Raw genomic sequence first — 23,824 nt, 5'->3', positions numbered from 1 at the left:
GCAGCTGCTTTCTGATCAGCACTCTGTTGGTCGCTAGCAATCTGAAGTCATCACATACAATGTAGAACAGGCAGTCCTGGAATGTAAATGAGGATGCAAAGAGCCTGTCCCCAACAACCTGGAGCATCTGAGTGAAGGAGAGCACGGGTAACTAAAATTTACTAGGAGTTCAGCTTTAAAGCTGAATTCCAGGTATGGATATTTTTTGTAAGCTTGACCAATGTAAGTATGTACATGCCATACCTGGCAAATCCCTACTGAAGCTGGAAATCACTGTAGGCAAGCCTTAGGTCCCATGTGGAGTGGCTGTCATACCTACTAAGAGGTCATTCGGAACAGCACAGCCACCACTCAGAGAACACTTTGCACTGTTTTACTGAATTTGAAGCATTCTCTAAATGGACGAGTTGGGGATCGTGACATCACCGCCCTGCATTTCCACCTCATCCAATCAGGGAATGCTTTGCATTAATTGAAAAAATGCAAAGTGTTCTCTGAATGATGCCTGTGTCCAGCAAATGACCTCCTGTGTTCGCTATGAAGCAGGACAGCCACTCAGCACGGGTGCCTACTACAGTGATCACCTGTGACCCCACAGTAATGGATCATGCATACTTACATTTGTCCAATCTGGACCAGAATTATGTGAACATATCTGGACTTCAGCTTTAAGGCTTTTCTTTTGGTCTGATACTTTGTAATACAAAGAAGTGAAGACAAGCTGGCTGAGTGAGTCAGACAAGGGAACAAAAATGCTAGCGAGCAGATTCGATTTTGTAGTTTAAGAGTGCTTGACCCGAACATAGCAGAGGGACCTGAAAAAATTGTCTACAAAATGTATTCTGTCATTCCCAATGCAAAAAATAGTCACAATGCAATGATATACCTTAGGCTTTTTACACTAATATCCTAAAAGTCACACTACTACATAGAAATATATCATGCAGCGATGTCTAAAGTCAATGCACAGTTCATTGCACCGTTTTCTTTTCTCTCTCTAACTTATATAAATGCAGGAGCAGTAGCAATGCAGTAGAGTAAGCACTGAATTTTAATAGAGGTTTTACAAAACACAGGATAAGCAGCAGATATTAAAGTCATCAGTATTTCTACAAAGGAAAATAATCCTAAGTCATTAATAATACAGATTTTTATGTTAACAAAGGGCACTGAAATTCATTCTTATTCTAATGCGTGTCTGTATATGTTCAAGAAACACATTTTATTGTAATAATGATGGCGATGCCAATGATAATTATCAAGCTTGTGGTAGACTGTCTTATTCTACGAACCAAAGAGCACTTGCTTGTTGTGAGGACTGCATGCCTCTAGGGTACTATGCTGTTTTATTGCTGCTCTATAGTGGTTTCTGGGCAATGGTCTTTTAATTCTCCAAGTTTACAAACTACCGTACATTTACATTATTTGTAAATCTATATTCTACAAAAAAAAAGATTTACTACAGCAGGGGTCAGCAACCCCTAGATCGCGATCTACCAGTAGATCGAAGCCAGGTGACTGGTAGATCACAGTCTGACCCTCCATCCTAGAGCATGAAAGAGTGCAATGCAGAAGGACTATTTGTAAAATTGGAGCTGTAGTAGGGAGCAAGAGCCGCATAAGCTGAAGCCTCCTCTCTAGAGCTGGCTCCTGTCCCATGTGGAGTGATACCAACTGCAATCCACCTCTTATCCTGGCTAGCGGTCTCCAGAGTGGTGCCAACACCAGGAAAGAAGAGATCTTCAGGTCGGTGTGAAGCAATACACAGGGCATAATAGAAAAAGGCTGCCTTCACACTGATGCGCTGTGGTTTACCCACCCTGCAGCTTTCCTGCGGGTTTGCTGAACTTAGCCATAGACTTTAATTATATCCTGCGGGTTTGGTTCACTTTCTGAATGCAGGAGTTTTGGTGCACTTTCATTAAGTGCACCACACCTGCACAATATAATAGAAGTCTATGGCACAGCTAATCCAAGTCGCAGATGCAATGCGCTGCACCTGCGGTGCAGGAAAACTGCAGTTCAGAACAGTAAGCGTTCATTTATTTTTGTAGTTTGGGGGATTGTAAAACGCCATAGTTAAGATGTGTTTTTAACACCCCCGCCCCAACCGCACCCCCTTTAGCTGCAGTGGCCAGGGGTGTACACATGTCAGCAAGAGTTATTCACCCTGTCATGATTGGTGGGTGTAGCACCCAAGAATGACCCATTTACGTGAATGAGGCTGCTCTGCAAATGCCCTGTGTAACAGACCTATGGAACTATGTATTCTGTGTGGACATCGATGATAATCCTACAGTGAGGCCTACAAAGGGTTAATTGTAGAATGACTCTTTAACTGCTAAAATTCTAATGTCCCTTCTTAGTTAATTGACTCTTTTGTGTATTGTTCAAGATAGCAGTCTTCTGTCAGGTGTATGTTGATGGGATGATCTGTGAGTGTTTAATTGTTTTAAAGGTTAATTGAATTCTATTGTCTGATCAAGTCATGTTAAATAAGATTGGAGCCAAATGGTCTAGAGACTGATTGATTCAAGGGAATGTCATTATTTCAAAGTAGGTGTGATGTGTGGGTGGGGACAGTTTGATTGTTCATGTGCCTTGAATACTGTATAAAATCTCAGAGTGAACCATTAAAAAGTCAGTCCTGCTTGACTCTGCAAACGTAGCCCGTCTCGTTTCTTGAAAGGGCGTTCGATGGGATATACCGGCGGTACCTGCATATCGCAACTTGCCAGGGAAAAGGACTTCTCCAACGGCTGATACCCTCTCACTAGCCCGGGTAGCCGTTACCCTGCAACCTTGTACAGTACAGCAAACAAACTGTTAAAGGAGAAGTTCAGCCAAAGCTTGTTTGGCTGCACTTCTATGGATCATAGGAGTGCAAATCGTTTGGCACTCCTGTGACCCGTTTTCAGCAGAGAGCGGACTTAAGTCTGCTCTCTGCTGATGTCAGTCCAGGCACTGCTTCATCCCGACCACGGAGTCTGGATCAGCCAGGTGCCTGGACTGACACCCGTCTTAGCCTCTCAGCGAGCCGCTGAGAGGCTGAGACGGCCGCTCTGTCACCTCCACAGCTCAGGGCTCCAATGAGCGAGGAGGGAGAAGAGCAGAGAGCTGTGACTGACAGTCTACAGCTCTCCGCTCATGGAGCTCTAAAAACCGAGCGATCGGCGGTGTTCGATCGCTCGGTTCTCAGTGTAGAGGCACCGGGGACAGATGCATCATCGGACCAATGCTGCATCCGCCTAGGCAAGTATGTGTCAGGGCTGTGCTCAGCCCTTCCTTCTCTGAGCCTGCCGCTCAGCTGTCGGCTAATTGCCAGCTCCCATCTCTCCACAGTGACTCACCTGTTGATGATCCGGCTCATCAGTCCTGCCTACTTAAGCCTTCCAGTTCACTTGCTCTCTGCCTTTGCCTTGGTCAACATCACAGAAACTATCTCCTGCGTTCCGGTTGAAGACTTTGCTTGGCTGACATCCCTTCTGGCTCCTGATCCTGTTTGCTGTTCTACTACGTTTATCTCTGGCTCTATGACATTTGGCTTGGCTGACTATCCAATCTGGTTCCTGAACTCTGGCTATGTTTTGACTATGCTTACTCTGTTTATCTTTTTATTATTATTATTATTATTATTATTAAACAAGTGTGATTTAACTGTACTTCTGTCTCGGTCTGATTCATGGTTTCTGACAGTATGAATGGCTGAATTTTTTTTTTATTTACTTCTCTTTTAAAGCAAGCAGTGTTGTGTTGTTTTCTAACCCCCTGCTTTAACCAGAAGCATGCATTTGTGGGGCGCTTGCAGAGTGGCTCAATTTACTTGAATGGGTCACGATTGGCAGGCGGTAGCACCCACCAAAAGCAACAGGGGGCTTAATTCCAGCTGCGGCATGTTTACAGCTTTGGCTGTGGCCTCAGCAGCTAAAGGGGGCAGGGTTTTGCCACCCCTCAACTTTATGTGTGAACGACCCCTAAGAGTGCTGTTACCGAATGAAACAAAGGGCTCATTTGCAAGTGCAGCAGGCACTGCTGCTCCTCTAAAAATGATCTGAGTGTGTTTGACAGGTGGTGAGAAGGTGAAATGTTGCCCTTTCACCACCTGATTTAAACCCATGATTGTTATGCAATGCATGTGATATGGCAATTAGAGGTTTAAATCAGGTGTGAGGAGGCGACACTGTGCCCGGTGATCTATGACTTCTCCCATGTTGTTCAGGTAGATCTCCACCCCTTTAAGGTTACCTACCCCTGTACTACAGAGTTTATTATGTGATCCTCAGTTTGCAGAGCAGCCAGGGCTCTCTATGTGCCTCCCAAAGCTCATAGCAGGCTAGTCAGCCTTGCATAGAATCGCTTTATAGAGATCCGACTGACTGACAAGTTACTCCAAGCTTCGCCAAGCCATCTATATAAGGCAAGACTACAGCAGATTTTAGATAAAATGCCAAACCCACAGCAATGCTAGTTTTGATTATTATCACAAACTTATGAAGATATATGGGCCCGTATCAAAATCACATTGGGAAAGAAAGGGGATGCGGAGTACAGATTACATGAAGGATGAAATGTCTGGATAATTAGGTAAATTCACATACATTGCCGCAACTTTGCGGCGGTGTAGCTTAAGGCATTTAAGCTACGCCTCCGTAAGTTAGCGAGGCAAGTACATGATTCACAATGTACTTGCCTGCTAAGTTACGGCGGCGTAGCCTAAAGCGGGCGGGCGTAAGGGCGCCTACTTCAAATGTGTGTAAGGGGGCGTGTTTTATGTCAATATGCTTTGACCTTACGTTTTTGACATATTTTTTTAACTGCACATGCGCCGGGCGCCTACATTTCCCAGTGTGCATTGCGGCTAAGTACGCCGCACGGGCCTATTGATTTCGACGTTGGCGTAAACTACGTAAATCCCTATTCACGGACGACTTACGCAAACGACGTAAAAATGTCGAATTTCGACACAGGAACGGCAGCCATACTTGAACATTGGCAACGCCACCTAGGGCCCAGCTCTAACTTTAGGCGGCCTATCTCTTACGTAAACAGCGTAAATGTACTGCGTCAGCCGGGCGTACGTTCGTGAATCGGCGTATCTACTAATTTACATATTCTACGCCGACCGCAATGGAAGCGCCACCTAGCGGCCAGCCTCAATATTGCAACCTAAGATAGGACGGCGGAAGCCGTCGTATCTTAGATATGTTTAAGCGTATCTCTGTTTGAGAATACACTTAAACATAAGTCGGCGTAGATTCTAAGTTAGCTCGGCTTATCTACTGATAAGCTGGCCTAACTCTTTCTGAATCCACCTAAATGTGTTTTGTCTACACTGGTGTTCTTCTGTATTAAGCTAGATTAGTTGTCTCCAAACTGAGGCCCGGGGGCAAAATTAGTCCTTTGTTTGCCTCTATCTGGCTCCTGGGGCACTGTTCCTCTCACTGATACAAGTCACAATTTCTCCCACTGACACCAACTATAGTGCACCATTCTTCCTACTGACGCCAATGATGGAGTATCATTCTTCCTACTGATACCAATGATGGGGTGCTATTCTTCTTATTAACACCAATTAAAGGGTACTATTCCTTCCACTATAAATGATTGGGCACTATTCCTCCCACTGACACCAATGATGGGGAACTATTTTTCCCACTGATATCAACAATGGGGTACTATTCCTCCCACTGACACCAACATCCGGCCCCTATAAAGTTTGAAGTACAGTAAACTGGCCCTTTGTTTAAAAAGTTTGGAGACCCCTAAGCTACATAAATATTTCAGGAGAATAAAAACAGCCCAGGATTGAAAGCATTTCAAGCGTGTTATTTGCTCATGCAGGCCAGCTTCATATATACAGTAAAACCTTGGTTTGAGAGCATTTTGCAAGACAAGCAAAATGTTTTAATAAATTTTGCCTTGATATACAAGCGATGTCTTGCTATAAAAGTAGTGTCATGTCATAACTGAGTATAAAATAGAATGTGATTGCATTTAATGAAGGTACAACATTTGGCAACTTATTGCTACACTTAGAGGTGCCTCTCTTCTTTTTTTATACCCTGTAAAAAAAATGCTTTGATATACAAGTGCTTTGGATTACAAGCATGTTTCTGGAACGAATTATGCTCGCAAACCAAGGTTTTACTGTATATATATTTTTAGCTGCTGTGTCCTCTTGTAGTGTGAAAAGGCATATAAAGAGCACACAGCAGATGTCTGTCTATCCTGCAGAGCATATCAATTTTGGTACAAAATGGTGACACCTCAAAGTGTCACCACTCACCGACTCGCATGACAGATCAGGGCCACCTGAAATCTTCTGATTCATAGAGGAGATACCTTTTCACTGGCCCTGAAGCAGTTAATCTATTCATGGTATTGTGCCAGCGCTGTTCATTCTGTGCTTGATCTTAGATACTGCAGACACATTGTTTAAAATCAGAATGGCCCAGACATAACCTCCTGATTGTGAAAAGCTCCGCATTGTGCATCTTACACATAAAGGTTTACAAGTTCAGATTTATTCATTGGCAGCATAATTGAGATTTGACAAACTATTAATGCACACATGTAGAGGTTGCAAAAAATAAATACAAAAATCTGGTCTTTATCAGATAAGCTATTTCCCTATTGTGCCTTGTTTCTCCCAATTTCTATTGCTTGAGCAGTGGTGCTGCATTTGAATGAATCTCGAGAGTTCAGCTCGGCTCCCTGTAGCACAAGATCTAACTGCAAACAAAAAGCTCCTTCTGCTCGGAACAATAAATGAACAAAAATGTCATTTCATAACTCAAATAAAAATCAAAAATGTATTATGTCTGCTGTCTCTGTTTAAAGTGTGCTCAATGGTTCCAGACAAGTTCGTAAATGGTTCAGTAGCGGAAAGGAAATGAAATTAACAAGGACCAAGAAAAGCACTTAAAGCAAAATTCAGACAAGAACATAGGCCCAGATTCACAAAGCACTTACGCCGACGTATAACAAGATACGCCGACGTAAGTGCAAATATGCGCCGTCGTATCTGTGCGCCGGACTCACAAACTAAGATGCATGGTGGCCCTTCCATTGATTAGCCATTCAAATATGCAAATGAGTGAAATACGGCGATTCACGAACATACGTGCGCCCGACACAGTGTGCGTAAGTTGTACATCCGGCGTAAAGTTATTCCCCAGAAAGGAGGTGTAACCCGGCAGCAGACATGCAAAGGTCTGAAATAGGAAACACAAGCCGGCGTATTTTACGTTGGACGTGTCTGGCTGGGCGTAGGTGATCCAGCGTAGTTTAGGCAGTTGTTCCGACGTGGTTGTGAGCATGTGCATGGGGATGCGTCCACGTCTCGGCGCATGCGCAGTTTGTGATACGTATCTGTCTGGCGCTCGGCCCATCATTTGCATGGGGTCACGCCTCATTTGCATGGCTCACGCCCACTTCCACCTACGCCGGCGTATGCCTTCGAAACCCAGCGCAGCGTTGGGAGCACTGGCTTGGTGAATTCCATGCTTGCCTCTCTGCGATGCGTTGGCGTAGCGTACATTGTTTGCGCTACGGCGGCGTAATGTGCGCCCGCTCTCTGTGAATCTGGCCCATAGTGTTTAAATTCAGGTGTAGCAGGAATGGGGTCCCAGCTTTTGTCAGATCTACAATCCCTGTCTATAGCCTTCAGATTATATGGCATGGTTTGATTCTCTATATATTCTTGTATTAACATGACATAACGCACACTGACACACCTGGCTGGGTGGGTAATATTTATTGCAGATGTATACGCAGTAACCCATGGTAAAAGAGATACAAAACAACGATAACACAGCAAGGAGTGTGTATACAGTGCCTTGAAAAAGTATTCATACCCCCTAGAAATGTTTAACATGTCATGGTACAACCAAAAACGTAAATGTATTTTATGTGATAGACCAACACATAATTGTGAAGTGGAAGGAAAATGATAAATGTTTTTCAATTTGTTTTTACAAATAAATATGTGAAAAGTGTGGGGTGCATTTGTATTCAGCCCCCCTGAGTCAATACTTTGTAGAACCCCCTTTACTGCAATTACAGCTGCAGGTCTTTTTGGGGATGGCTCTACCAGCTTTGCACATCTAGACAGTGACATTTTTGCCTAGTCTTTTTTGCAAAATAGCTCAAGCTCTGTCAGATTGGATAGAAAGCGTCTGAGAACAGCAATTTTCAAGTCTTGCCACAGATTCTCAATTGGATTTAGGTCTGTACTTTAACTGAGCCATCCTAACACATGAATATGCTTTGATCTAAACCATTCCATTGTATCTCTGGTTGTATGTTTAGGGTCATTGTGCTGCTGGAAGGTGAACCTCTGACCCAGTCTAAAGCCTTTTGCAGACCCTAACAGGTTTTCCTCTAAGATTGCCCTGTATTTGGCTCCATCCATCTTCCCATCAACTCTGACCAGCTTCTCTGTCCCTGCTAAAGAAAAGCATCCACACAGCATGATGCTGCCACCACCACGTTTCATGGTGGGGATGGTGTGTTCAGGGTGATGTGCAGTGTGTGTTTTCTGCGACACATTGCGTTTTGCTTTTAGGCCACAAAGTTCCATTTTGGTCTCATCTGACCAGAGCACCTTCTTCCACATGTTTTCTGTGTCCCCCACGTGGCTTCTCGCAAACAGCAAATGGAACTTCTTATGGCTTTCTTTCAACAATGACTTTCTTCTTGCCACTCTTGCATAACGGACAGATTTGTGGGTTGTACGTCTAATGGTTGTCCTGAGGACAGATTCTCCCACATGAGCTGTGGATCTCTGCAGCTCCTCCAGAGTTAACACCCTCTTGGCTGCTTCTATGATGTTCTCCTCTTGCCCGGCCTGTCAGTTTAGGTGGATGGCCATGTCTTGGTAGGTTTGCAGTTGTGCCATACTTCTCCATTTTTATATAATGGATTGAACAGTGCTCCATGAGATGTTCAAATCTTGGGATATTTTTTGATAACCTAACCCTGCTTTAAACTTCTCCACAACTTTATCTCTGACCTGTCTGGTGTGTTCCTTGGCCTTCATGATGCTGTTTGTTCACTAAGGTTCTCTAACAAACCTCTGAGGGCTTCACAGAACAGCTGTATTTATACTGAGATTAAATTATACACAGGTGGACTCTATTTACAAATTAGGTGACTTCTTAAGGCAATTGGTTCAACTAGATTTTAGTTAGGAGTATCAGAGTAAAGGGGGCTGAATACAAATGCACGCCACACTTTTCAGATATTTATTTGTAAAATATTCTAAAAACCATTTATCATTTTCATTCCACTTCACAAGTATGTGCCACTTTATGTTGGTCTGTAACATAAAATCCCAATAAAATACATTTACGCTTTTGGTTGTAGCATGGGGTATGAAACCAGCATGCACCTCTCGATCTCACGCATGCGCAGTCGAACTGCGCTCATAGCGCCATTAGTTTGTACCGTTGCCATGACAACGGGCGGAAATAACGCAATATTTCGGCACTGTAATGCCCACAGACTCCTGGGAAATGATGACACTTATTTCCCAAGAGGCTAGGCGACTTAGGAGAGGAGGTAGATCCGCCGCGGACCAGGAACTAGGCAGATTAGGAAATTTGCCTAGTAACAGCCATTTGTATGTTTTTCTTTAAATTAAAAGGAAGCTGGTGATTAAAAGTTTTTTTTTTTAGGGTGGAACATTGCTTTAATGATATTCTATTTAGCATCCTTCCTATTTCTTATGTAAGTACTGTTGATCTGTGGACTGTTTTTTTTTTTAAATGCTTCACACAGTGTGGTATTCTAGCCTCTAATAGAGGGGCTGGTAGTGTCAATTTTTTTTTTTTTTATATTAGCAACGGGGGCGGGGCTGAGCGGAGACAGACAGAGAGTGGGGGCTGAGAGGCAGGAAAAAGGGGGTGAGGGGGAGAGAGAGGAGAGCTGAGAGCAGGCAGCATATGACGGAGGGATGTACTCTGACCACGGTGGTCATGGCTCAGCAGCCATGATTTTTGTGGTCAGCGCAGAGAGGGAACTACAGAAAGTGGAAGGTTCAGGGAGGTTTTTATACATTTTAGAGGGGGGAAGATTATACAGCACAAGCACTATGCTGTTTGATTTAAGGGACCAGGATATAATATTTGTTTGGGGGTTAACAAACGCTTTAGGTCAGACACTGCCAGGCAACTTTTCAAAGAGTCATTTAAAAAAAATGAATAATAAAACATTGATATATATAATATTATATCTTTATTATAGATAAAAAATACTGACCGTTAAGATTCCAAATGTATTTCTTAAAAAAATAGATAATGCATTCTGCATATATTAATAATTATAAATACTATACCGCGGTGCTGCCAACCAGTATATTGTGAGCTATGTGAGGCTCTCGGTGCCTTTTGATGTTCTCAACAGTTGCTCAGCTGGTTTTCAACTTTAAAACACCCGTCTTATCTAAACCCATGCTGTGCTATACACTTCTCATAAACCTGACACCAATCAAATCCTGGCTAATTTACATAATTTCTGTATTATTTACAAGGAATTTTGAGCACTATATTTTCATACTTTCATTACTGCTTCTAATATCAAATAGGAAAACAAAGATCACACTTCCTAACATATGCTGTAGTTAAAATACATATCCAGGCTTTAGCTAAAACCTTTTTCTTTTGGATAGAGTGGGGAAGGAGTAGAACCCTTGTCAGAAGGAAGTCCAACTACAGATCATGCGGCTCCATAGAACTTTTAGGCCTAATGCATGCAAGGTGTTCTGGAAACTCTCCCAAAAGCCTTTCCTCCTGGCAGCAGCGTTTTGCCAAAAAAATGTCTGATGCTTGGAAAAGAGTGTAGTGCGTTAAGATGCCTTCTCAGCTGCTACTCACTCTGGTTTTCACAAAATGGCTGAAATGGTTAAATAATACTGTTTTTTGAGCTAAGGGAGGGTCTTATGAGGTTTCTTAACCAAACGCTTATAAACGCAAACGCGGTAAAACGTAGCGAAATTCGCGGCAAAACGGGTGTTTGTTTAGATGAGTTTGCATCTGCGTCTCGTGTGCATGGGGCCTTAAGCGCGTTTATAGGTGTCAGGCGCTTGGGCTTTTTGCTTGTCTTGCAAAACGCTCTCAAACCAAGTTACCCTCAAACCAAAGTTTTACTGTATTGAAATCGCCTCGAAGTCGCCAAAAGTAGTGCAGGGTATACATTTGGAAATCGGTGCAGCGCCGATTGGAACGCATGCATTGAATCGGGTTACACTAAAATGAAACTGTAGCATGGCTGAGCAGCACAGGTCATGCCATATTGTACAAGTATATAACACATGCATATCTGAAACAACAAACTTACCTCTGCGTTTGTCTTCCACTAGAGCTGACACTTGCCTGTTGTCACTTGATCTGCTACTGCTGCCATCTTCCCTGTCACTTGTTCTGCTCCAGGGTGTTTTCTCTTCAATATTGGGTGGCCCAACATGACAAAAGATCTTTACAAAGAGTTTACAACAGCCTCTACACATAGGTACTGTTTGGTGGAATGGCATGAATCATTTTCAAGGGTGAATGTGTAAACAAAATTATCATAGCTATTTATCTAGTGAAACTCGGGCGTACAAAGCCCCACTCCTCTCACCCTCCTTTCCACAGCGCCAGCATTCTTACTGTGGGTGCCCAGATGTGGCTTCACAGCCTGGCACGCACCACACATGCGTGAGCCACGCTACGCACTCTGAATGGCCAGGCAATCTTCTGGGCCGAGGAGCCCCGGGAGAAAGTGGGAGCTGGACGCCTCCCCAAATGTGGCATGTCAGGGGGTCACTGTCAATTAAAGCAGAAGTTCAATTTTTGGGTGGAACTCTGCTTTAATCTGGAGCTGCATTTGTTTTCTTTGTTTTCTTTCTTCTTTTTCACTTTATAACCATGCAAAAAACACATTTCCTGTCCATGGGTGGCTACGTCACTCTTTCGCCCTGGGTTCACACATGTGCGAGGGGGTAGATTCACATAGATTAGCAGATCTTTAGATCCGCGTAATATATCTGATTTACGATCCGCCGGCGCAAGTTTTTGAGGCTAGTGCTGTATTCAGAAAGCACTTACCTCAAAACTTGCGGCGGCGTATCCTAAATCTCCCGGCGGAATTCAAATTCCGCGGCTAGGGGGCGTCTACAATTTAAATCAGGCACGTCCCCGCACCGATCCAGCATGCGCCGTCCGCGATTTTTTCCAGCGTGCATTGCTCCAAATGACGTCGCTAGGACGTCATTGGTTTCGGCGTGAGCGTAACTTGCGTCCGGCCGTATTCTGAATTGACGTACGCAAACGACGTAAAAACTCAAAACTCGGCGCAGGAACGACGGCCATACTTAACATAGGATACCCCTCACATAGCAGGGGTAACTATACGCCGGAAAAAGTCAAACGCAAGCGACGGGCGGGCGTTCGTTTCTGAATCGGCGGAACTCCTCATTTGCATATTCGCCGCGTACAAAAAACGAAACGCCACCTAGCGGCCAGCGGGAGATTGCAGCCTAAGATCCGACGGTGTAAGTCACTTACACCTGTCGGATCTTAGGGAGATCTATGCGGAACCTGATTCTATGAATCAGGCGCATAGATCCGACCGTCGCAACTCAGAGATACGACGGCGTATCAGGAGATACGCCGTCGTATCTCTATCTGAATTCCGGCCACAGGCATCACATTGCTGTGCAGGACTCTTTTTTTTGTTTTCTGAATTGGATCGCATAGATACCCGCACTGGAATCGCGCCGGTTTCCGCATCGCATATGTGTGAACCCAGGCTCACTGTTGTAATGGGAGTAATGATTGTCAGCCTAGGCTGCTTTCCTGATCTGTACTACAAACATGTCCATATCTTTTCATCTCCATTACATAGTAGTGGGGCAGGCAATTGGTAGTTTATAGAAAATTGCTAGGAAGGACTATGTTCTTCAGTGCAGCTCACATGAAGTGACAAGGACACTGAATTTCTGGCAAGATGTTTTACGTGTTGCCGTTTTACATCTGTATTACATTTTATGATTTTTAATTGTAGAATGATCTCTCTCTCTCTCTCTCTCTCTCTCTCTCTCCTGTATTTGCCAAAAATGTAGCTTGAAAAAAAGAAAACAAATGCAGCCACCACATCTAAGGGCTGTAAGTTTCAATATACTGCGTTACATCTTTGCTCTTGTGTTTTGTTAGCCTTTACGTTACTGGGGCAGCATGATAACCTGTCAACCATCAGAAACAATGACAGTCTTCCTCAACTAACCTGCAGAGGTATTTGAGTGACATTAGCTCATTTTACAGGCGCCATACCCCTCTGTAATTCCCAACTGATTCAGTTGCCCTTTACATTCCTAGATTCTTATTTTTTATTGCCTAAAAATCATACTGTTAAAGAAATGTCCTAAGAAAAAAATGACCAGATTTTGAACATCACTGGAAACCCATTCTGTATCTTTGGCAATCTGTACAATGCTACAGCATTTGCTTATCTGTACAGTCACTCCTGCTTTTTAGACTGCAATGTCATATGTGAACTCACCTTGACTATCCTGGAATGCTACTGCCCTCCAGTGGACATATTTATTATAACACATCACTGCAGAGTTTTCATAGATGAAAAAGTTTAGCTTGCCACTTTAGTGAAAAATGAAATCTGAAGGTTTTCTCAGCATTAGAAAGTAGGAAACGTCCAGGATGTGACAGATGTAGACAACACGACAGATGCTGTCAGGCTTTACCTGCCTCTCTTAAGCTAGGAAAAGGAAAGGCAGGGATTTTCTGGAGTAAAGTTTTCCAGTGTTAAACTGCTAATTATTTCAAATGCCTGACAATGTCAGTCATTGTGGTTGGGTTATACAGCAGAAGCATAAAAATGAGCTAGGAAATATTAGCCTGGTTTATTCTGTGCAGCACACATTATTATTATGTATAATTAAAGACTCATAATATTTGAGTTGTAAAATACAATTAACGAATAGGTTCAAATGTTCAAGGTCACAGTGTGATTTTAGAATTCAGAGAACAATGCAGATCGTGTACAAAAAGGATTCCTTCTAATGAAAGAGCAGCAACAAAATCAGACGTGCTGCTAGTGCTAATCAGGGAGATATTGCAACTATGCCAAAGAAAGGCATTTTATTTTATTTTTACAGTTTTTTGTTTTTTTTTATCAAATCATATGTGATTTCAATGTGCAAATAAATATTACACATACACAGTATGCCATACAGAAGATAGGGCTTCCGGAATTAATAAAGCAGCTATACACGTTGTCAAAAGGGAAAAGATAGCTCAAGCCTCATACACACGACCGGTTTTCCCGGCAGGAAAACTGCCAGGAGAGCATTTGGCCGGGAATCCCGGCTGTGTGTATGCTCCCTAGCAGTTTTCCCCTCAGGAAAACAGACGACAATCCCGACGGGAAAATAGAGAACCCTGCTCCTCTATTTTCCTGTCGGCATTCCCAGGAGTGTGTTTTCTGCTGAGAAAACCGGTCGTCTGTATGCTTACCTGCCCCAAGTAAACCCGCGCATGCTCGATAAGAGTTTGACGCATACGTGGTAGCATACAAGTTTAGTGTGGGGTGTAGCAAGATGGCGGCGACTGCATTGAATGTGACGAGCGCCGGTTCGTTGTAGTTGATGACGTCACTGCGTTCTTGCCATTCAAAAGAGGCGGTTCTTTTGAATGCCCGTCTGTATGCACGGCTTTGTAAGACAAGCTTGCCAGGAATCCCATCAGGAAAACAAATGTTTTTTTTCCTGATGGGATTCCCGGCTGTGTGTACAGGGCCTCATTGGTAGGAAGTAAATTTGTATTGGGCGGAGGAATTTGGGGGTGGGGGGATTAAAATAATTTGTGCTAGAAGTTGGATTTCGGTGGGTGCTGGCCGGGGGAAAGAATTTGTGCCTAGAAGAGGGGTTTGGGAGGGAAGTTCTTTGCGGGAGGGATTTAGGGATCACTGAGGATTTGTGCTGGGAGGAGGGATTTGGGGGAAGAAGAGGATTTGTACTAAAAAGGGGATTTGTACTAAACGGGAGGTAATATTGGATTTGTGCTGGAGGGGAAACTATTCTTGCTGGGAGGGTGGGCTCCGTAGAGAAGAGGATTTGTGTTGAGGGAGAGAAACTGAGGAAGGAGAAAAAGGATTTGTGCTAGAAGAGGAATTTCTGAGGTTTTGCGCAGGGGAGGAGGATTTTGAGTAAGGGATTTGTGCTGGGAGCAGGAGTTTGTGCTAGAAGAAGGAGATGATTTTAGCTCGGAGGGGAATTTGTTTTAGAAAGGGAATGGGGTAAGAGGATTTGTGCTGAGAGGGGGGATTTGGGGAGGATGTGGTGGGAAGTAGTTTTGTATTGGGCAGAGGGATTTCGGGGGGAATAAAAAGATTTGTGCTAGAAAGTGGATTTTGGTGGCTGCTGGCCGGGGGGGGGGGGGGAGATTTGTGCCTGGAAGAGGGATTTGGGAGGGAGGATTTTTGCTGGATAGATTTGGAATTCCTGAGGATTTTTGCTGGGAGGGAAGATTTAGGGAAATAGGAGGATTTGAACTAGAATGTGGATTTGTACTAGAAGGGAGGTAAGGGGGATTTGTGTTAGAGGGGGTGGGCATTTTTTCTGGTAGGGGGTTCAGGGGAGAGGAGGATTTGTGTTGAGGGAGGGAATCTTAGGAAGGAAAAAAAGGATTTGTGCTAAAATAAGGATTTAGGAGGTTTTGCCCTGGGAGGGAGGATTTGGGGTAGAGAATTTATGCTTGGGGAGAGGGGTTAGTGCTGGAAGTAGGGGTTTGTGCTAGAAGAGGGAGAGGGTTTTTGATGTGTACTAAACAGGGGATTTAGAGGGAAGAGGATTTGTGCTGGCAGGGGGGTCTGGGGGATGTGGTGGGAAGTGGATTTGTATTGGTCAGAGGGATATGGGGGGGAATAAAATCATTTGTGCTAGAAAATGGATTTTGATGGGTGCTAGCAGGGGGAATGGATTTGTACCTTGAGGAAGGATTTGGGGAGGAAGGATTTTTGCTGGAGGGCTTTAATAGCTGAGGATTTGTTCTGAGAGGAGTGAATTGGGGGAAGAAGAGGATTAATACTAGAAAGGGGATTTGTGGGGGTGGTTGCTAGAAGGGAGGTAAGGGGGATATTTGTGCTAGTGGTGAGGATTAGTCATTCTGGTAAGGGGATTGGGGGAAAGAGGATTTGTCTTGAGAGAGGGAATCTGGGGAAGGAGAAAAAGGACTTGTGCTAGAAAAGAAATTTAGAGAGGAAGGAATTGTGCTGCAAAGGGGAGATGATTTGTGCTTGGAGGGAAGATTGGGGGGGGGGGGATTTTTACTGGTAGGCAGGGCCGCTGATAAGCCAGTACAACTGGCCCTGTTGTACTGGGCCCGGCCAGCAGGGGGCCCGGCAATCTGAACAGAGTTCATAATAAAAAAAAAAAAAGTCTGTGACTGCACAGGACTGACCGAGGGAGGAGGAGAGCGTCACCCCAGGAGCTTGGACATCGCCACTGCTCAGATAAGACACTTATTGGATCTGTTTTGTAACACCTGTGGATCCCTTGCAGAGGTGCCTGCTTTCTCCCTCTGGCAGTTCTGCAGAGGGATCAGTTCTATCTATGTATGCTTGCTGTGTCCCGATCTGAAGCATAAGGAGATAGCTGCAGAGTCTCTGGCTGTGCCTCTCCTGGGTCCTGAAACTCCCCCTTCACCCCCCACCTCGCACCCCCCCCCCCCCCCCATAGTCGTCAGTGTTATCTCCTGTCAGATGATGAATGAGCAGGAAGCTTGTTCCCCCTTCCTCCAGATCATGCTCCCACTGCTCTGTGCTCAGGGTTTGGATGTAGAAGTGTTTCTGCTGGAGGGGGTGAGTGTGGGGGTTGCTACTGGAGTGAAGGGACAGACATTTTAGGATTTGGGAGAGGGAGTGAATATGGAGCCAGCCTAAAACTGCAGGTAGCTGCCACTGCAGTGCTGAAGCTAGCAGCCAGTGGACACCTCTCTCTCCAGCTCACAGACATCTCTGCCCAGCTATTTCTATATACCACCCCTAAGGCCCCCTATATATTTTGCGTAGTGGGAACACGTGTTTCTGCTCGCATTTTTTTATTTATTTTTTGCACACAGAGAAGCCCATTCACTTAAATGGGCTGCCATATGTGTGACAAACACATCACAAGGCTCTAGAACATGGGTGCTCAACCTGTGGCCCTCCAGCTGTTGCAGAACTACAAGTCCCATGATGCATTGCAAGGCTGACTGTTACAAGCATGACTTCCAAATGCTGAGGCATGATGGGATTTGTAGTTCTGCAGCAACTGGAGGGCCACGGGTTGAACACCCATGTTCTAGAACCTTTTGAGGCATGCAGCTTTGCCACATGACAAAACACTGGTCAATTGTTTTGCATTTGGTGTGCCATTAACAATTAATGGCACCCCAAGCAATATGCGCATTTGTGGTGCATTTCCAAAAACGCCCATTACCTGTGCACTGTCACACATCCAGAAAACGTCAAATGTAAATGCAGCCCAATGCCTAGAATACACTGCTAGTTTTTTTTTTTACCCAGCAGGCTGAACGAAAATAAAAACTGACACCATAGGTCAAAGCCACTGTTCTAACACATATGTTAGCTGTGATGCTTTACTTCACAGCTGCAGCATTTTTAACGCAGGCTGCAGAGTCTGAAAGGCAGCACCACCTGTCAAACTTCTCATTGAGTTCAATGGGGCTGCTCTGCACCGTGAAGCCAAATACTTGGCTCACTGTTGCAATTTAAAGTGGAGGTTCACCCGAAAAGTTAATTTTTAAGATTAGATTGATGCTCATTTTTGTCACCGTTTTAGAGAGCGATCTTCTCCGCCGCTTCCGGGTATGGGCTGCGGGACTGGGCGTTCCTATTTAATTGACAGGCTTCCGACGGTCGCATACATTGCGTCACGATTTTCCGAAATTAGCCGAACGTCGGTGCGCAGGCGCCGTATAGAGCCACACCGACGTTCGGCTTCTTTCGGCTACTCGTGACGCGATGTATGCGACCATCGGAAGCTTGTCGGAAGCCTGTCAATCAAATAGGAACGCCCAGTCCCAAAGACCATACCCGGAGAAGATCGCTCTCTAAAACGGTAAGTACTGCTTCGATTTTTAAAAAACTACCCGATTCCCCTTGACAAAATGAGCATCAATCTAATCGTACAAAAAATTTACGCTTTAAAATTACTATTAAGCAATTGAAAAAAAAAACAGGTGTCAGGAAGGGGCAGTAGCGAGGCAATAATTCTGCCATGGCTGCAAAGCATACCATTGCGACTATGGCATTTTAGCGATTTGTTATTTCCGGGGGGAGGGGGGCCCTGACAGGTAAGCCCTGCTGGTAGGCTCCCTATGTCTTCCTGTTTCTCCCACATCATGAAGCAGGTCCTGAGACCCGTTTGGCCGTGAGTCCTAAGTCCTGATTGGCCAGGAGGAGAAACGACCACCGGGACTCAGGGGGAAGCCACCAAAGTCGTGACCTGGATGGGGGAAGTGCGGGGCTGGTGGGGGATCGAGCGACGGGGTTGGGGGGAAGCAGCCATCAAGCGCCGCAGGTGGGGGGTGATTGGCTGGTTGGGTGGGGGCCGTGGGCCATCCAGCCCCCCCCAAGGAAATTGAGCACCAGTCGCCACTGCTTTTAAATATATCCCTGTGTGTCTGTGCAGCTCTCTGTATTCTAAAACATGACACAAAACGTGATCTGGCAAGGCAAGATTATCATTTTGGGATGGAAACACGGGATTGCAGAAATAATTCCTATGGGATGGGCAGATGTCCTTGTTATATCATTTCTTATACTGTATTATCTAAACCTATATAAAAAGAAAGATTTAAGGATTGATTTAGCCTGCTTAGAAAATCTATTGAATTGAAATGATCTCACTGCATAACTGAACAGTACGAGACTGCATTGGATACAGCAGTAGACAGTTTCGTCTTTTTTTTTATAGCGTTCCAGTTGCAGGGAAAGCAGAAATCACCATGGTTACAGCTGAGTGTGAAACTGCTGATCAAAACCGCAAGACCCATGGGTAAGAGAGTGAAATAAAGAAGACAGAAAAGATCTTGCTGCAGACGTTTCCCTCACAACCTACTTGCTGACAATTTTTTCCATGTAATTGACTGGACAAACATAACCATTGACTGTATGATCAAAGGGGACGCAACAAGAGCAGTTAGGAGACCAGCAAGACGTGTCAGCGTTTGATAGCGTGTCGCTCAAAATGAATGTCTGAACACAGCCAAGGCAAGGAAACGGTGACCTTCAGGGTTGGAAGGGGCTTCGTTCTTTTAAAGGGAAACCAAATTGTTTTATTTTTTATTTGTGTTTTACTTTACAAATGTAACTGATATATTTTATGTACATTTGCAAATATTGGTATGAAGTTTGTATTTGCAAATAAACCATTATGCATTCATTCCCATGTCCAGTCCCTAATCGCAAGAGATCGCTTCTTACACTATACCGTGTTACTTATTACTATGCATTGTGGAGCAGCAGGATTAACAAGTTCCATACCGCGCCTATTCTGGCACTTCTCTCCTTCATGTAAAAATCATAATTTTTTTGATAGAAAATTACTCAGAACCACCAAACATGGCATATCTAAGTATGCAGGCATCTGGAGTGAAGCTGTCCACATAAACCGTCCTCCACCATCAACATCATCCCTTCCACGAGTGATTCAAGCCTCGCTTTCAAATCATTCTACTGCACGGTAGTCTTCCTGGACACGATTGAAGACTGACAGCGGTGAGAGCCGGTGGTGCTATGTGAACAGCTTTACTCCGGATGCCTGCATACTGTGCCTCTTTTATTCATCAACCATGTGAGTTGCTAAATGTTGTACCTTCATTAAATGTAACCATATTGCTACACTTAAAGGCGCCTCTCTTCTCTTTTAGACCCCATGTACACGGGACGCTGGTGCAAACTCTGCTGAACAATTTTTTTTAAAAGCTGAAACCAGCGTTTAGAAATGCCCATTTTGCAGCGTTTGCATCCAGCGTTTGCATGCCGCGTTTAGCCTTTTTACTGCGTTTCCGTCTATAAGCGTTTAGTTAAGAAACATCATAAGACCCTCCCTAAGCTCAAAAAACAGTATTATTTAACCATTTCAGCCAGTTTGTGAGACCAGTGAGTAGCAGCAGCTGAGAGAGCAGCAGTGTACTTGTATTTAGCGTGTCACTTGCCACATCACCTGCCACAAGTTGTGAATTGTCCACTTGCCATGTCACCTGTCACAAGTTGTGGATTGTCCACCTGGCCACGTCACCTGGCCCATTACCTGGCCACATCACCTGCCACAAGTTGTGGATTGTCCACTTGCCACGTCACCTGGCCACATCATCTGCCACAAGTTGTGGATTGTCCACTTGCCACATCACATGTCACATCACCTGGCCATGTCACCTGGCCACGTCACCTGCCACAAGATGTGGATTGTCCACTTGTCACGTCACCTGCCACAAGTTGTGGATTGTCCACCTGGCCATGTCACCTGGCCACGTCACCTGCCACATCACCTGCCACAAGTTGTGGATTGTCCACTTGCCACGTCACCTGCCAGGTCACCTGGCCACATCATCTGCCACAAGTTGTGGATTGTCCACTTGTCACATCACCTTCCACAAGTTGTGGATTTTCCACTGGCCACGTCACCTGCCATGTCACCTGCCACATCCCCAGGCCACGTCACCTGGCACAAGTTGTGGATTGTCCACTTGTCACATCACCTGCCACAAGTTGTGAATTGTCCACCTGGCCATGTCACCTGCCACATCCCCTGGCCACGTCACCTGGCCATGTCACCTGGCCACATCATCTGCCACAGGTTGTCACATCACCTGCCACAAGTTGTGGATTGTCCACCTGGCCACGTCACCTGGCCATGTCACTTGCCACATGTTGTGGATTGTCCACTTGCCACATCCCCTGCCACAAGTTGTGGATTGTCCACTTGTCACGTCACCTGCCACAAGTTGTGGATTGTCCACCTGGCCACGTCACCTGCCACATCACCTGGCCATGTCACCTGCCACAAGTTGTGGATTGTCCACTTGCCACGCCACCTGGCTACATCATCTGCCACAAGTTGTGGATTGTCCACTTGCCATGTAACAGTCACGTCACCTGGCCACATCATCTGCCTTGTCACCTGGACACGTCACCTGCCACAAGTTGAGGATTGTCCACTTGTCACGTCACCTGCCACAAGTTGTGGATTGTAAACCTGGCCATGTCACCTGGCCACGTCACCTGCCACAAGTTGTGGATTGTCTATTTGCCACGTCACCTGGCCACATCATCTGCCACAAGTTGTGGTTTGTCCACTTGCCACATCACCTGTCATGTCACCTGGCTATGTCACCTGCCACAAGTTGTGGATTGTCCACCTGGCCATGTCACCAGTCACGTCACCTGGCCATGTCACCTGCCACAAGTTGTGGATTGTCCACCTGGCCATGTCACCTGCCACAAGTTGTTGAGGATTGTCCATTTGCCATGTCACCTGCCACAAGTTGTTGATTGTCCACCTGGCCACGTCACCTGCCATGTCACCTGCCACATCACCTGGCCACGTCACCTGGCCATGTCACCTGCCACGTCACCTGGCCACATCATCTGCCACAGGTTGTCACGTCACCTGCCACAAGTTGTGGATTGTCCACCTGGCCACGTCACCTGGCCATGTCACCTGCCACATCACCTGCCACAAGTTGTGGATTTTCCACCTGGCCACGTCACCTGCGACATCACCTGGCCATGTCACCTGCCACAAGTTGTGGATTGTCCACTTGCCACGTCACATGGCCACATCATCTGCCACAAGTTGTGGATTGTCCACTTGCCACATCACATGTCACGTTACCTGGCCACATCACCTGCCACAAGTTGTGGATTGTCCACTTGCCACGTCACCTGCCACATCACCTGGCCACGTCACCTGCCACAAGTTGTGGATTGTCCATTTGTCACATCACCTGCCACAAGTTGTGGATTGTCCACCTGCCATTTCACCTGCCACATCCCCTGGCCACGTCACCTGCCACAAGTTGTGGTTTGTCCACCTGGCCACGTCACCTGGCCATGTCACCTGTCACAAGTTGTGGATTGTCCACTTGCCATGTCACCTGCCACAAGTTGTGGATTGTCCACCTGGCCATGTCACCTGGCCACGTCACCTGCCACATCACCTGCCATAAGTTGTGGATTGTCCACTTGCCACGTCACCTGGCCACGTCACCTGCCACAAATTGTGGATTGTCCACTTGTCACATCACCTGCCACAAGTTGTGGATTGTCCACCTGGCCATGTCATCTGCCACATCACCTGGCCATGTCACCTGCCACAAGTTGTGGATTGTCCACTTGCCATAAGTTGCGGATTGTCCACTTGACACATCACCTGGCCACATCACCTGCTACGTCACCTGCCATGTCACCTGGCCACGCCACCTGCCACAAGTTGTGGATTGTCCACTTGCCACAAGTTGTGGATTGTCCACTTGCCACAAGTTGTGGATTGTCTACTTGCCACGTCACCTGCCACAAGTTGTGGATTGTCCACTTGCCACGTCACCTGCCACGTCACCTGGCCATGTCACCTGCCACAAGTTGTGGATTGTCCACTTGTCACATCACCTGCCACAAGTTGTGTATTGTCCACCTGGCCACGTCACCTGCTACCTCACCCAGCCACATCACCTGCCACAAGTTGTGGATTGTCCACTTGCCACGTCGCCTGCCACGTCACCTGGCCACAAGTTGTGGATTGTCCACTTGCCACAGGTTGTGGATTGTCCACTTGCCACATCACCTGCCACAAGTTGTGGATTGTCCACTTGCCACGTCACCTGTCATGTCACCTGGCCACGTCACCTGCCACAAGTTGTGGATTGTCCACTTGCCACGTCACCTGTCATGTCACCTGGCCACGTCACCTGCCACAAGTTGTGGATTGTCCATTTGTCACATCACCTGCCACAAGTTGTGGATTGTCCACCTGGCCACGTCACCTGCCATGTCTCCTGCCACATCCCCTGGCCACGTCACCTGCCACAAGTTGTGGATTGTCCACTTGTCATGTCACCTGCCACAAGTTGTGGATTGTCCACCTGGCCATGTCACCTGCCACGTCACCTGCCACATCACCTGGCCACGTCACCTGCCACAAGTTGTGGATTGTCCACCTGGCCATGTCACCTGCCACATCACCTGGCCACGTCACCTGCCACAAGTTGTGGATTGTCCACTTGCCACGTCACCTGCCACATCACCTGGTCACATCATCTGCCACAGGTTGTCACGTCACCTGCCACAAGTTGTGGATTGTCCACCTGGCCACTTCTTTCCCTTAAAAACTCTTTGGTTGCTTTCGCAGTATGCTTCGGGTCATTGTCCATCTGCACTGTGAAGCGCCGTCCAATGAGTTCTGAAGCATTTGGCTGAATATGAGCAGATAATATTGCCTGAAACACTTCAGAATTCATCCTGCTGCTTTTATCAGCAGTCACATCATCAATAAATACAAGAGAACCAGTTCCATTGGCAGCCATACATGCCCAAGCCATGACACTACCACCACCATGCTTCACTAATGAGGTGGTATGCTTTGGATCATGAGCAGTTCCTTTCCTTCTCCATACTCTTCTCTTCCCATCACTCTGGTACAAGTTGATCTTGGTTTCATCTGTCCATAGGTAGCTAGATTCACAAAGAGTTAGGCCGGCGTATCAGCAGATATGCCGACCTAACTCGGAATCTGCGCCGTCCTAAGTTTAAGTGTATTCTCAAACAG

Source organism: Rana temporaria, chromosome 3 (genome assembly GCF_905171775.1).
Source record: "Rana temporaria chromosome 3, aRanTem1.1, whole genome shotgun sequence".
Lineage (NCBI taxonomy): Eukaryota > Metazoa > Chordata > Amphibia > Anura > Ranidae > Rana > Rana temporaria.
This window is presented reverse-complemented; position numbering follows the sequence as displayed.